This window comes from Salvelinus fontinalis, chromosome 35 (assembly GCF_029448725.1).
Source record: "Salvelinus fontinalis isolate EN_2023a chromosome 35, ASM2944872v1, whole genome shotgun sequence".
In the NCBI taxonomy this organism is placed as follows: domain Eukaryota; kingdom Metazoa; phylum Chordata; class Actinopteri; order Salmoniformes; family Salmonidae; genus Salvelinus; species Salvelinus fontinalis.
Window position 1 is genome coordinate 42,493,144 of NC_074699.1, and position 12,322 is coordinate 42,505,465.

Below are 12,322 nucleotides of genomic sequence, written 5' to 3' on the forward strand. Positions count from 1 at the left end.
AAATATGCTTCCACGCCGACCTGACATCTTATCAGAAACATGTTGGGTCGTTTTTCACAGCTTTCTATGTTTTCTATGTGCCATGACATGTCTCTCCCTATAGGAAAACCCCTACAGCCAAACCGCCAGCCAGACCCATCACACATCAGGGGAGAGTGACAGTTAGCACTGAGGTGAAGGGAGGAGGTGGGGGGGGGGGGGGGGGCTAAAGGGCAGATTTACACATCGCGCAGATCATCTCCCATTGAAAGTGTCGCGCGCTGATCATTGACCTGTGCTGTGATTGTGATTTGGCCTGGGGGACACACAGGATAGGAGACATGGGGGGGGGGGGGTTGGAGACTGGGGGGACACAGGATAGGAGACATGGGGGGGGGGGGTGGAGACTGGGGGGACACAGCATAGGAGACATGGGGGGGGGGGGTGTGGAGACTGGGGGGACACAGGATAGGAGACAGAGGGTAAGGGAGGACAGGGGAGTTTGGGGTATGGGCCGGGGTGCATCGTATGTGGTCTGCCTCCCCTCTGCCCCCCCCCCCCCCCCCCCCCCCCCCCGGCATGTCGCTTGCCGGTCAGTGACCTCCTTAGGCACCAGATGGTCCCAAAGACAGAGTACAGGGTGTGATGAAGACTCACATGTCTGAGAAGAATACAAAAGGCTGTGCAAGAACGATCAGTCGTGATCCACTGTAGAGATATCAGACCGATCAGTCGTGATCCACTGTAGAGATATCAGACCGATCAGTCGTGATCCACTGTAGAGATATCAGAACGATCAGTCATGATCCACTGTAGAGATATCAGACCGATCAGTCGTGATCCACTGTAGAGATATCAGACCGATCAGTCGTGATCCACTGTACAGATATCAGACCGATCAGTCGTGATCCACTGTAGAGATATCAGACCGATCAGTCGTGATCCACTGTAGAGATATCAGAGAGCAGAGCCTCAATACCCCAGTCTGGTCTCAATACCCCAGCCTGGCCTCAATACCCCAGTCTGGCCTCAATACCCCAGTCTGGTCTCAATACCCCAGCCTGGTCTCAATACCCCAGCCTGGCCTCAATACCCCAGTCTGGCCTCAATACCCCAGTCTGGTCTCAATACCCCAGCCTGGTCTCAATACCCCAGCCTGGTCTCAATACCCCAGCCTGGTCTCAATACCCCAGTCTGGTCTCAATACCCCAGTCTGGTCTCAATACCCCAGCCTGGTCTCAATACCCCAGCATGGCCTCAATACCCCAGCCTGGTCTCAATACCCCAGCATGGCCTCAATACCCCAGCCTGATCTCAATACCCCAGCATGGCCTCAATACCCCAGCATGGCCTCAATATCCCAGCCTGGTCTCAATACCCCAGCCTGGCCTCAATACCCCAGCCTGGCCTCAATACCCCAGCCTGGTCTCAATACCCCAGCCTGGTCTCAATACCCCAGCCTGGCCTCAATACCCCAGTCTGGCCTCAATACCCCAGTCTGGTCTCAATACCCCAGCCTGGTCTCAATACCCCAGTCTGGTCTCAATACCCCAGCCTGGTCTCAATACCCCAGCATGGCCTCAATACCCCAGCCTGGTCTCAATACCCCAGCCTGGTCTCAATACCCCAGCATGGCCTCAATACCCCAGCCTGATCTCAATACCCCAGCATGGCCTCAATATCCCAGCATGGCCTCAATATCCCAGCCTGGTCTCAATACCCCAGCCTGGCCTCAATACACCAGCCTGGTCTCAATACCCCAGTCTGGTCTCAATACCCCAGCCTGGTCTCAATACCCCAGCCTGGTCTCAATACCCCAGCCTGGTCTCAATACCCCAGTCTGGTCTCAATACCCCAGCCTGGTCTCAATACCCCAGCCTGGCCTCAATACCCCAGCCTGGCCTCAATACCCCAGCCTGGCCTCAATACCCCAGCCTGGCCTCAATACCCCAGCCTGGTCTCAATACCCCAGTCTGGTCTCAATACCCCAGTCTGGTCTCAATACCCCAGCATGGCCTCAATACCCCAGCATGGCCTCAATACCCCAGCATGGCCTCAATACCCCAGCATGGCCTCAATACCCCAGCCTGGCCTCAATACCCCAGCCTGGTCTCAATACCCCAGCCTGGTCTCAATACCCCAGCCTGGTCTCAATACCCCAGCCTGGTCTCAATACCCCAGTCTGGCCTCAATACCCCAGCCTGGCCTCAGTACCCCAGCCTGGTCTCAATACCCCAGCCTGGCCTCAATACCCCAGTCTGGCCTCAATACCCCAGCCTGGCCTCAGTACCCCAGCCTGGTCTCAATACCCCAGTCTGGTCTCAATACCCCAGTCTGGTCTCAATACCCCAGCATGGCCTCAATACCCCAGCATGGCCTCAATACCCCAGCATGGCCTCAATACCCCAGCATGGCCTCAATACCCCAGCCTGGTCTCAATACCCCAGCCTGGTCTCAATACCCCAGCCTGGTCTCAATACCCCAGCCTGGTCTCAATACCCCAGCCTGGTCTCAATACCCCAGTCTGGCCTCAATACCCCAGCCTGGCCTCAGTACCCCAGCCTGGTCTCAATACCCCAGCCTGGCCTCAATACCCCAGTCTGGCCTCAGTACCCCAGCCTGGCCTCAGTACCCCAGCCTGGTCTCAATACCCCAGTCTGGTCTCAATACCCCAGTCTGGTCTCAATACCCCAGCATGGCCTCAATACCCCAGCCTGGTCTCAATACCCCAGTCTGGTCTCAATACCCCAGTCTGGTCTCAATACCCCAGTCTGGTCTCAATACCCCAGTCTGGTCTCAATACCCCAGCCTGGCCTCAATACCCCAGCCTGGTCTCAATACCCCAGCCTGGCCTCAATACCCCAGTCTGGTCTCAATACCCCAGCCTGGCCTCAATACCCCAGTCTGGTCTCAATACCCCAGCCTGGTCTCAATACCCCAGCATGGCCTCAATACCCCAGCATGGCCTCAATACCCCAGTCTGGCCTCAATACCCCAGTCTGGTCTCAATACCCCAGTCTGGTCTCAATACCCCAGCCTGGCCTCAATACCCCAGCCTGGCCTCAATACCCCAGTCTGGCCTCAATACCCCAGCCTGGCCTCAATACCCCAGTCTGGTCTCAATACCCCAGTCTGGTCTCAATACCCCAGCCTGGCCTCAATACCCCAGCCTGGCCTCAATACCCCAGCCTGGCCTCAATACCCCAGCCTGGCCTCAATACCCCAGTCTGGTCTCAATACCCCAGCCTGGTCTCAATACCCCAGCCTGGTCTCAATACCCCAGCCTGGTCTCAATACCCCAGCCTGATCTCAATACCCCAGTCTGGTCTCAATACCCCAGTCTGGTCTCAATACCATAGCCTGGTCTCAATACCCCAGTCTGGTCTCAATACCCCAGTCTGGTCTCAATACCCCAGCCTGTTCTCAATACCCCAGTCTGGTCTCAATACCCCAGTCTGGTCTCAATACCCCAGTCTGGTCTCAATACCATAGCCTGGTCTCAATACCATAGCCTGGTCTCAATACCCCAGTCTGGTCTCAATACCCCAGCCTGTTCTCAATACCCCAGCCTGTTCTCAATACCCCAGCATGGTCTCAATACCCCAGCCTGGCCTCAATACCCCAGCCTGGCCTCAATACCCCAGCCTGTTCTCAATACCCCAGCCTGATCTCAATACCCCAGCATGGTCTCAATACCCCAGCCTGGCCTCAATACCCCAGCCTGGCCTCAATACCCCAGCCTGGTCTCAATACCCCAGCCTGGCCTCAATGCCCCAGTCTGGTCTCAATACCCCAGTCTGGTCTCAATACCCCAGCCTGGTCTCAATACCCCAGCCTGGTCTCAATACCCCAGCCTGGTCTCAATACCCCAGTCTGGTCTCAATACCCCAGCCTGGTCTCAATACCCCAGCCTGGTCTCAATACCCCAGCCTGGTCTCAATACCCCAGCATGGCCTCAATACCCCAGCATGGCCTCAATACCCCAGCATGGCCTCAATACCCCAGCCTGGTCTCAATACCCCAGCCTGGTCTCAATACCCCAGCCTGATCTCAATACCCCAGCCTGATCTCAATACCCCAGCCTGATCTCAATACCCCAGCCTGATCTCAATACCCCAGCCTGATCTCAATACCCCAGTCTGGCCTCAATACCCCAGTCTGGTCTCAATACCCCAGTCTGGTCTCAATACCCCAGCCTGGTCTCAATACCCCAGCCTGGCCTCAATACCCCAGTCTGGTCTCAATACCCCAGCCTGGTCTCAATACCCCAGCCTGGCCTCAATACCCCAGCCTGGCCTCAATACCCCAGCCTGGCCTCAATACCCCAGCCTGGCCTCAATACCCCAGCCTGGCCTCAATACCCCAGCCTGGCCTCAATACCCCAGTCTGGTCTCAATACCCCAGCCTGGTCTCAATACCCCAGCCTGGTCTCAATACCCCAGCCTGGTCTCAATACCCCAGCCTGATCTCAATACCCCAGTCTGGTCTCAATACCCCAGTCTGGTCTCAATACCATAGCCTGGTCTCAATACCCCAGTCTGGTCTCAATACCCCAGTCTGGTCTCAATACCCCAGCCTGTTCTCAATACCCCAGTCTGGTCTCAATACCCCAGCCTGTTCTCAATACCCCAGTCTGGTCTCAATACCCCAGTCTGGTCTCAATACCCCAGTCTGGTCTCAATACCATAGCCTGGTCTCAATACCATAGCCTGGTCTCAATACCCCAGCCTGTTCTCAATACCCCAGCCTGTTCTCAATACCCCAGCCTGTTCTCAATACCCCAGCATGGTCTCAATACCCCAGCCTGGCCTCAATACCCCAGCCTGGCCTCAATACCCCAGCCTGTTCTCAATACCCCAGCCTGATCTCAATACCCCAGCATGGTCTCAATACCCCAGCCTGGCCTCAATACCCCAGCCTGGCCTCAATACCCCAGCCTGGTCTCAATACCCCAGCCTGGCCTCAATGCCCCAGTCTGGTCTCAATACCCCAGTCTGGTCTCAATACCCCAGCCTGGTCTCAATACCCCAGCCTGGTCTCAATACCCCAGCCTGGTCTCAATACCCCAGTCTGGTCTCAATACCCCAGCCTGGTCTCAATACCCCAGCCTGGTCTCAATACCCCAGCCTGGTCTCAATACCCCAGCATGGCCTCAATACCCCAGCATGGCCTCAATACCCCAGCAAGGCCTCAATACCCCAGCCTGGTCTCAATACCCCAGCCTGGTCTCAATACCCCAGCCTGATCTCAATACCCCAGCCTGATCTCAATACCCCAGCCTGATCTCAATACCCCAGCCTGATCTCAATACCCCAGCCTGATCTCAATACCCCAGCCTGATCTCAATACCCCAGCCTGGCCTCAATACCCCAGCCTGGCCTCAATACCCCAGCCTGGCCTCAATACCCCAGCCTGGCCTCAATACCCCAGCCTGGTCTCAATACCCCAGCCTGGCCTCAATACCCCAGCCTGGCCTCAATACCCCAGTCTGGTCTCAATACCCCAGCCTGGCCTCAGTACCCCAGCCTGGCCTCAATACCCCAGTCTGGTTTACTGTGTTCTGTTCAGTATAGTCACATTGGTAAGTCTCTTATCTGTACTGTGTTCTGTTCAGTATAGTCACATTGGTAAGACTCTTATCTGCACTGTCCTCTGTTCAGTATAGTCACATTGGTAAGACTCTTATCTGTACTGTCCTCTGTTCAGTATAGTCACATTGGTAAGTCTCTTATCTGTACTGTCCTCTGTTCAGTATAGTCACATTGGTAAGACTCTTATCTGTACTGTGTTCTGTTCAGTATAGTCACATTGGTAAGACTCTTATCTGTCCTGTCCTCTGTTCAGTATAGTCACATTGGTAAGACTCTTATCTGTACTGGTCAGTATAGTCACATTGGTAAGACTCTTATCTGTACTGTCCTCTGTTAAGTATAGTCACATTGGTAAGACTCTTATCTGTACTGTCCTCTGTTCAGTATAGTCACATTGGTAAGACTCTTATCTGCACTGTCCTCTGTTCAGTATAGTCACATTGGTAAGACTCTTATCTGTCCTGTCCTCTGTTCAGTATTGTCACATTGGTAAGAGTTTTGTCTCAGTAAACATTAGTCAACGCTGTATGTTTGCTCTACCGTTACCTGGGCAAGACAGGCCTCGTTGGTCTAGTTCTGTTGTCGTTGCCTCCTCCTCCAACCTGGCTTCCATTAGTTTCACCAGATAGTGTTTGGTTAGGAGCAGTCACGGCTTTGGGCCGTTCCCCTAGAGACTCCTAGAGAGCATCTGTCCCACCTTGAGAAGTCGTCTCTGGTGAAGAAACCACTTACATCCTGTGTGGAGACCATACTACTTCCTCTCCTATAGACACGTTCAAATGGAAACGTTGGAGAGGGTATCTACCTTCCTAACACAGTCCTAATCTACCTTCCTAACACAGTCCTAATCTACCTTCCTAACACAGTCCTAATCTACCTTCCTAACACAGTCCTCATCTACCGTCCTAATCTACCTTCCTAACACAGTCCTAATCTACCTTCCTAACACAGTCCTAATCTACCTTCCTAACACAGTCCTCATCTACCGTCCTAATCTACCTTCCTAACACAGTCCTAATCTACCGTCCTAACACAGTCCTAATCTACCTTCCTAACACAGTCCTAATCTACCTTCCTGACACAGTCCTAATCTACCTTCCTAACACAGTCCTAATCTACCTTCCTAACACAGTCCTAATCTACCTTCCTAACACAGTCCTCATCTACCTTCCTAACACAGTCCTCATCTACCTTCCTAACACAGTCCTAATCTACCTTCCTAACACAGTCCTCATCTACCTTCCTAACACAGTCCTAATCTACCTTCCTGACACAGTCCTCATCTACCTTCCTAACACAGTCCTAATCTACCTTCCTAACACAGTCCTCATCTACCGTCCTAATCTACCGTCCTAACACAGTCCTAATCTACATTCCTGACACAGTCCTCATCTACCTTCCTAACACAGTCCTAATCTACCTTCCTAACACAGTCCTAATCTACCTTCCTAACACAGTCCTAATCTACCTTCCTAACACAGTCCTAATCTACCTTCCTGACACAGTCCTCATCTACCTTCCTAACACAGTCCTAATCTACCTTCCTAACACAGTCCTAATCTACCTTCCTAACACAGTCCTAATCTACCTTCCTAACACAGTCCTAATCTACCTTCCTAACACAGTCCTCATCTACCGTCCTAATCTACCGTCCTAACACAGTCCTAATCTACCTTCCTAACACAGTCCTCATCTACCTTCCTAACACAGTCCTCATCTACCGTCCTAATCTACCGTCCTAACACAGTCCTAATCTACCTTCCTAACACAGTCCTAATCTACCTTCCTAACACAGTCCTAATCTACCTTCCTAACACAGTCCTAATCTACCTTCCTAACACAGTCCTCATCTACCTTCCTAACACAGTCCTAATCTACCTTCCTGACACAGTCCTAATCTACCTTCCTAACACAGTCCTAATCTACCTTCCTAACACAGTCCTAATCTACCTTCCTAACACAGTCCTAATCTACCTTCCTAACACAGTCCTAATCTACCTTCCTAACACAGTCCTCATCTACCGTCCTAATCTACCTTCCTAACACAGTCCTAATCTACCTTCCTAACACAGTCCTAATCTACCTTCCTAACACAGTCCTCATCTACCTTCCTAACACAGTCCTAATCTACCTTCCTAACACAGTCCTAATCTACCTTCCTAACACAGTCCTAATCTACCTTCCTAACACAGTCCTCATCTACCGTCCTAATCTACCGTCCTAACACAGTCCTAATCTACCTTCCTAACACAGTCCTAATCTACCTTCCTAACACAGTCCTCATCTACCGTCCTAATCTACCGTCCTAACACAGTCCTAATCTACCTTCCTAACACGGTCCTACTCTACCTTCCTAACACAGTCCTACTCTACCTCCCTGACACAGTCCTAATCTACCTTCCTAACACAGTCCTAATCTACCTTCCTAACACGGTCCTAATCTACCTTCCTAACACGGTCCTACTCTACCTTCCTAACACGGTCCTACTCTACCTTCCTAACACTGTCCTACTCTACCTCCCTGACACAGTCCTAATCTACCTTCCTAACACAGTCCTAATCTACCTTCCTAACACGGTCCTAATCTACCTTCCTAACACGGTCCTAATCTACCGTCCTAACACAGTCCTAATCTACCTTCCTGACACAGTCCTAATCTACCGTCCTAACACAGTCCTAATCTACCTTCCTAACACAGTCCTAATCTACCTTCCTAACACAGTCCTCATCTACCTTCCTAACACAGTCCTCATCTACCTTCCTAACACAGTCCTCATCTACCTTCCTAACACAGTCCTAATCTACCTTCCTAACACAGTCCTAATCTACCTTCCTAACACAGTCCTCATCTACCGTCCTAATCTACCGTCCTAACACAGTCCTAATCTACCTTCCTAACACAGTCCTAATCTACCTTCCTAACACAGTCCTAATCTACCTTCCTAACACAGTCCTAATCTACCTTCCTAACACAGTCCTCATCTACCGTCCTAATCTACCTTCCTAACACAGTCCTCATCTACCGTCCTAATCTACCGTCCTAACACAGTCCTCATCTACCTTCCTAACACAGTCCTCATCTACCTTCCTAACACAGTCCTCATCTACCTTCCTAACACAGTCCTAATCTACCTTCCTAACACAGTCCTCATCTACCGTCCTAATCTACCGTCCTAACACAGTCCTAATCTACCTTCCTAACACGGTCCTACTCTACCTTCCTAACACAGTCCTACTCTACCTCCCTGACACAGTCCTAATCTACCTTCCTAACACAGTCCTAATCTACCTTCCTGACACAGTCCTAATCTACCGTCCTAACACAGTCCTAATCTACCTTCCTAACACAGTCCTAATCTACCTTCCTAACACAGTCCTACTCTACCTCCCTGACACAGTCCTAATCTACCTTCCTAACACAGTCCTAATCTACCTTCCTGACACAGTCCTAATCTACCTTCCTAACACAGTCCTAATCTACCTTCCTAACACAGTCCTAATCTACCTTCCTAACACAGTCCTCATCTACCGTCCTAATCTATCTTCCTAACACAGTCCCTTCCTAACACAGTCCTAATCTACCTTCCTAACACAGTCCTAATCTACCTTCCTAACACAGTCCTAATCTACCTTCCTAACACAGTCCTAATCTACCTTCCTAACACAGTCCTAATCTACCTTCCTAACACAGTCCCTTCCTAACACAGTCCTAATCTACCTTCCTAACACAGTCCTAATCTACCTTCCTAACACAGTCCTAATCTACCTTCCTAACACAGTCCCTTCCTAACACAGTCCTAATCTACCTTCCTAACACAGTCCTAATCTACCTTCCTAACACAGTCCTAATCTACCTTCCTAACACAGTCCTAATCTACCTTCCTAACACAGTCCTAATCTACCTTCCTAACACAGTCCTAATCTACTTTCCTAACACAGTCCTAATCTACCGTCCTAATCTACCGTCCTAACACAGTCCTAATCTACCTTCCTAACACAGTCCTAATCTACCTTCCTAACACAGTCCTAATCTACCTTCCTAACACAGTCCTAATCTACCTCCCTGACACAGTCCTAATCTACCTTCCTAACACAGTCCTAATCTACCTTCCTAACACAGTCCTACTCTACCTTCCTAACACAGTCCTAATCTACCTTCCTAACACAGTCCTAATCTACCTTCCTAACACAGTCCTCATCTACCTTCCTAACACAGTCCTCATCTACCGTCCTAATCTACCGTCCTAACACAGTCCTAATCTACCTTCCTAACACAGTCCTAATCTACCTTCCTAACACAGTCCTCATCTACCTTCCTAACACAGTCCTCATCTACCGTCCTAATCTACCGTCCTAACACAGTCCTAATCTACCTTCCTAACACAGTCCTCATCTACCTTCCTAACACAGTCCTCATCTACCGTCCTAATCTACCGTCCTAACACAGTCCTAATCTACCTTCCTAACACAGTCCTAATCTACCTTCCTAACACAGTCCTCATCTACCTTCCTAACACAGTCCTAATCTACCTTCCTAACACAGTCCTAATCTACCTTCCTAACACAGTCCTAATCTACCTTCCTAACACAGTCCTAATCTACCGTCCTAATCTACCGTCCTAACACAGTCCTAATCTACCTTCCTAACACAGTCCTAATAGCTTCATAGCTTCACAGGTACATAGCTTCATTCTAAGTATGGACATTGGATCAGAGCCATAGTGTAGTGGTCCAAATGTTTTGTCCAATATTACTGCCCCAGTAACTAGATGAGGATGTATTACTGCCCCAGTAACTAGATGGGGATGTATTACTGCCCCAGTAACTAGATGGGGATGTATTACTGCCCCAGTAACTAGATGGGGATGTATTACTGCCCCAGTAACTAGATGAGGATGTATTACTGCCCCAGTAACTAGATGGGGATGTATTACTGCCCCAGTAACTAGATGGGGATGTATTACTGCCCCAGTAACTAGATGAGGATGTATTACTGCCCCAGTAACTAGATGAGGATGTATTACTGTCCCAGTAGCTAGATGGGGATGTATTACTGCCCCAGTAACTAGATGGGGATGTATTACTGCCCCAGTAACTAGATGAGGATGTATTACTGTCCCAGTAGCTAGATGGGGATGTATTACTGCCCCAGTAACTAGATGGGGATGTATTACTGCCCCAGTAACTAGATGGGGATGTATTACTGCCCCAGTAACTAGATGGGGATGTATTACTGCCCCAGTAACTAGATGGGGATGTATTACTGCCCCAGTAACTAGATGGGGATGTATTACTGCCCCAGTAACTAGATGGGGATGTATTACTGCCCCAGTAGCTAGATGGGGATGTATTACTGCCCCAGTAGCTAGATGGGGATGTATTACTGCCCCAGTAACTAGATGATGATGTATTACTGCCCCAGTAGCTAGATGGGGATGTATTACTGCCCCAGTAACTAGATGAGGATGTATTACTGCCCCAGTAACTAGATGGGGATGTATTACTGCCCCAGTAACTAGATGAGGATGTATTACTGCCCCAGTAACTAGATGAGGATGTATTACTGCCCCAGTAACTAGATGGGGATGTATTACTGCCCCAGTAACTAGATGGGGATGTTTTACTGCCCCAGTAACTAGATGGGGATGTTTTACTGCCCCAGTAACTAGATGGAGATGTATTACTGCCCCAGTAACTAGATGAGGATGTATTACTGCCCCAGTAACTAGATGGGGATGTATTACTGCCCCAGTAGCTAGATGGGGATGTATTACTGCCCCAGTAGCTAGATGGGGATGTATTACTGCCCCAGTAACTAGATGGGGATGTATTACTGCCCCAGTAACTAGATGGGGATGTATTACTGCCCCAGTAACTAGATGGGGATGTATTACTGCCCCAGTAACTAGATGGGGATGTATTACTGCCCCAGTAACTAGATGGGGATGTTTTACTGCCCCAGTAACTAGATGGGGATGTATTACTGCCCCAGTAACTAGATGGGGATGTTTTACTGCCCCAGTAACTAGATGGGGATGTATTACTGCCCCAGTAACTAGATGGGGATGTATTACTGCCCCAGTAGCTAGATGGGGATGTATTACTGCCCCAGTAACTAGATGGGGATGTATTACTGCCCCAGTAACTAGATGGGGATGTATTACTGCCCCAGTAGCTAGATGGGGATGTATTACTGCCCCAGAAGCTAGATGGGGATGTATTACTGCCCCAGTAACTAGATGGGAATGTATTACTGCCCCAGTAACTAGATGGGGATGTATTACTGCCCCAGTAACTAGATGGGGATGTATTACTGCCCCAGTAACTAGATGGGGATGTTTTACTGCCCCAGTAACTAGATGGGGATGTATTACTGCCCCAGTAACTAGATGGGGATGTATTACTGCCCCAGTAACTAGATGGGGATGTATTACTGCCCCAGTAACTAGATGGGGATGTATTACTGCCCCAGTAACTAGATGGGGATGTATTACTGCCCCAGTAGCTAGATGGGGATGTATTACTGCCCCAGTAGCTAGATGGGGATGTATTGTTTATGTATTTGACCTGACAGATGGAGTATTGATCGGTTCCTCTGTGGTTTGGTCACGGTTCAGTATGGTGTAACAGGCTGTGAGTGGCACACATTATTGATCAGGTTATTGATCGGGAGGATATCGATATCCTGCAGCTTCTCAGAGAACCTCAGCCTACACCGAGACCCCACGGACCGACACACACTTCCTGCTTCT

At 50.0% G+C, this 12,322-nt stretch overlaps 1 protein-coding gene across 1 annotated transcript in view; it reads left to right on the forward strand.

The window, feature by feature from the left end:
• The window catches only part of LOC129834917 (pleckstrin homology domain-containing family G member 4B-like), a 123,406-nt gene that overhangs the window by 27,328 nt on the left and 83,756 nt on the right, over positions 1 to 12,322 (forward strand). The window lies entirely within an intron of this gene.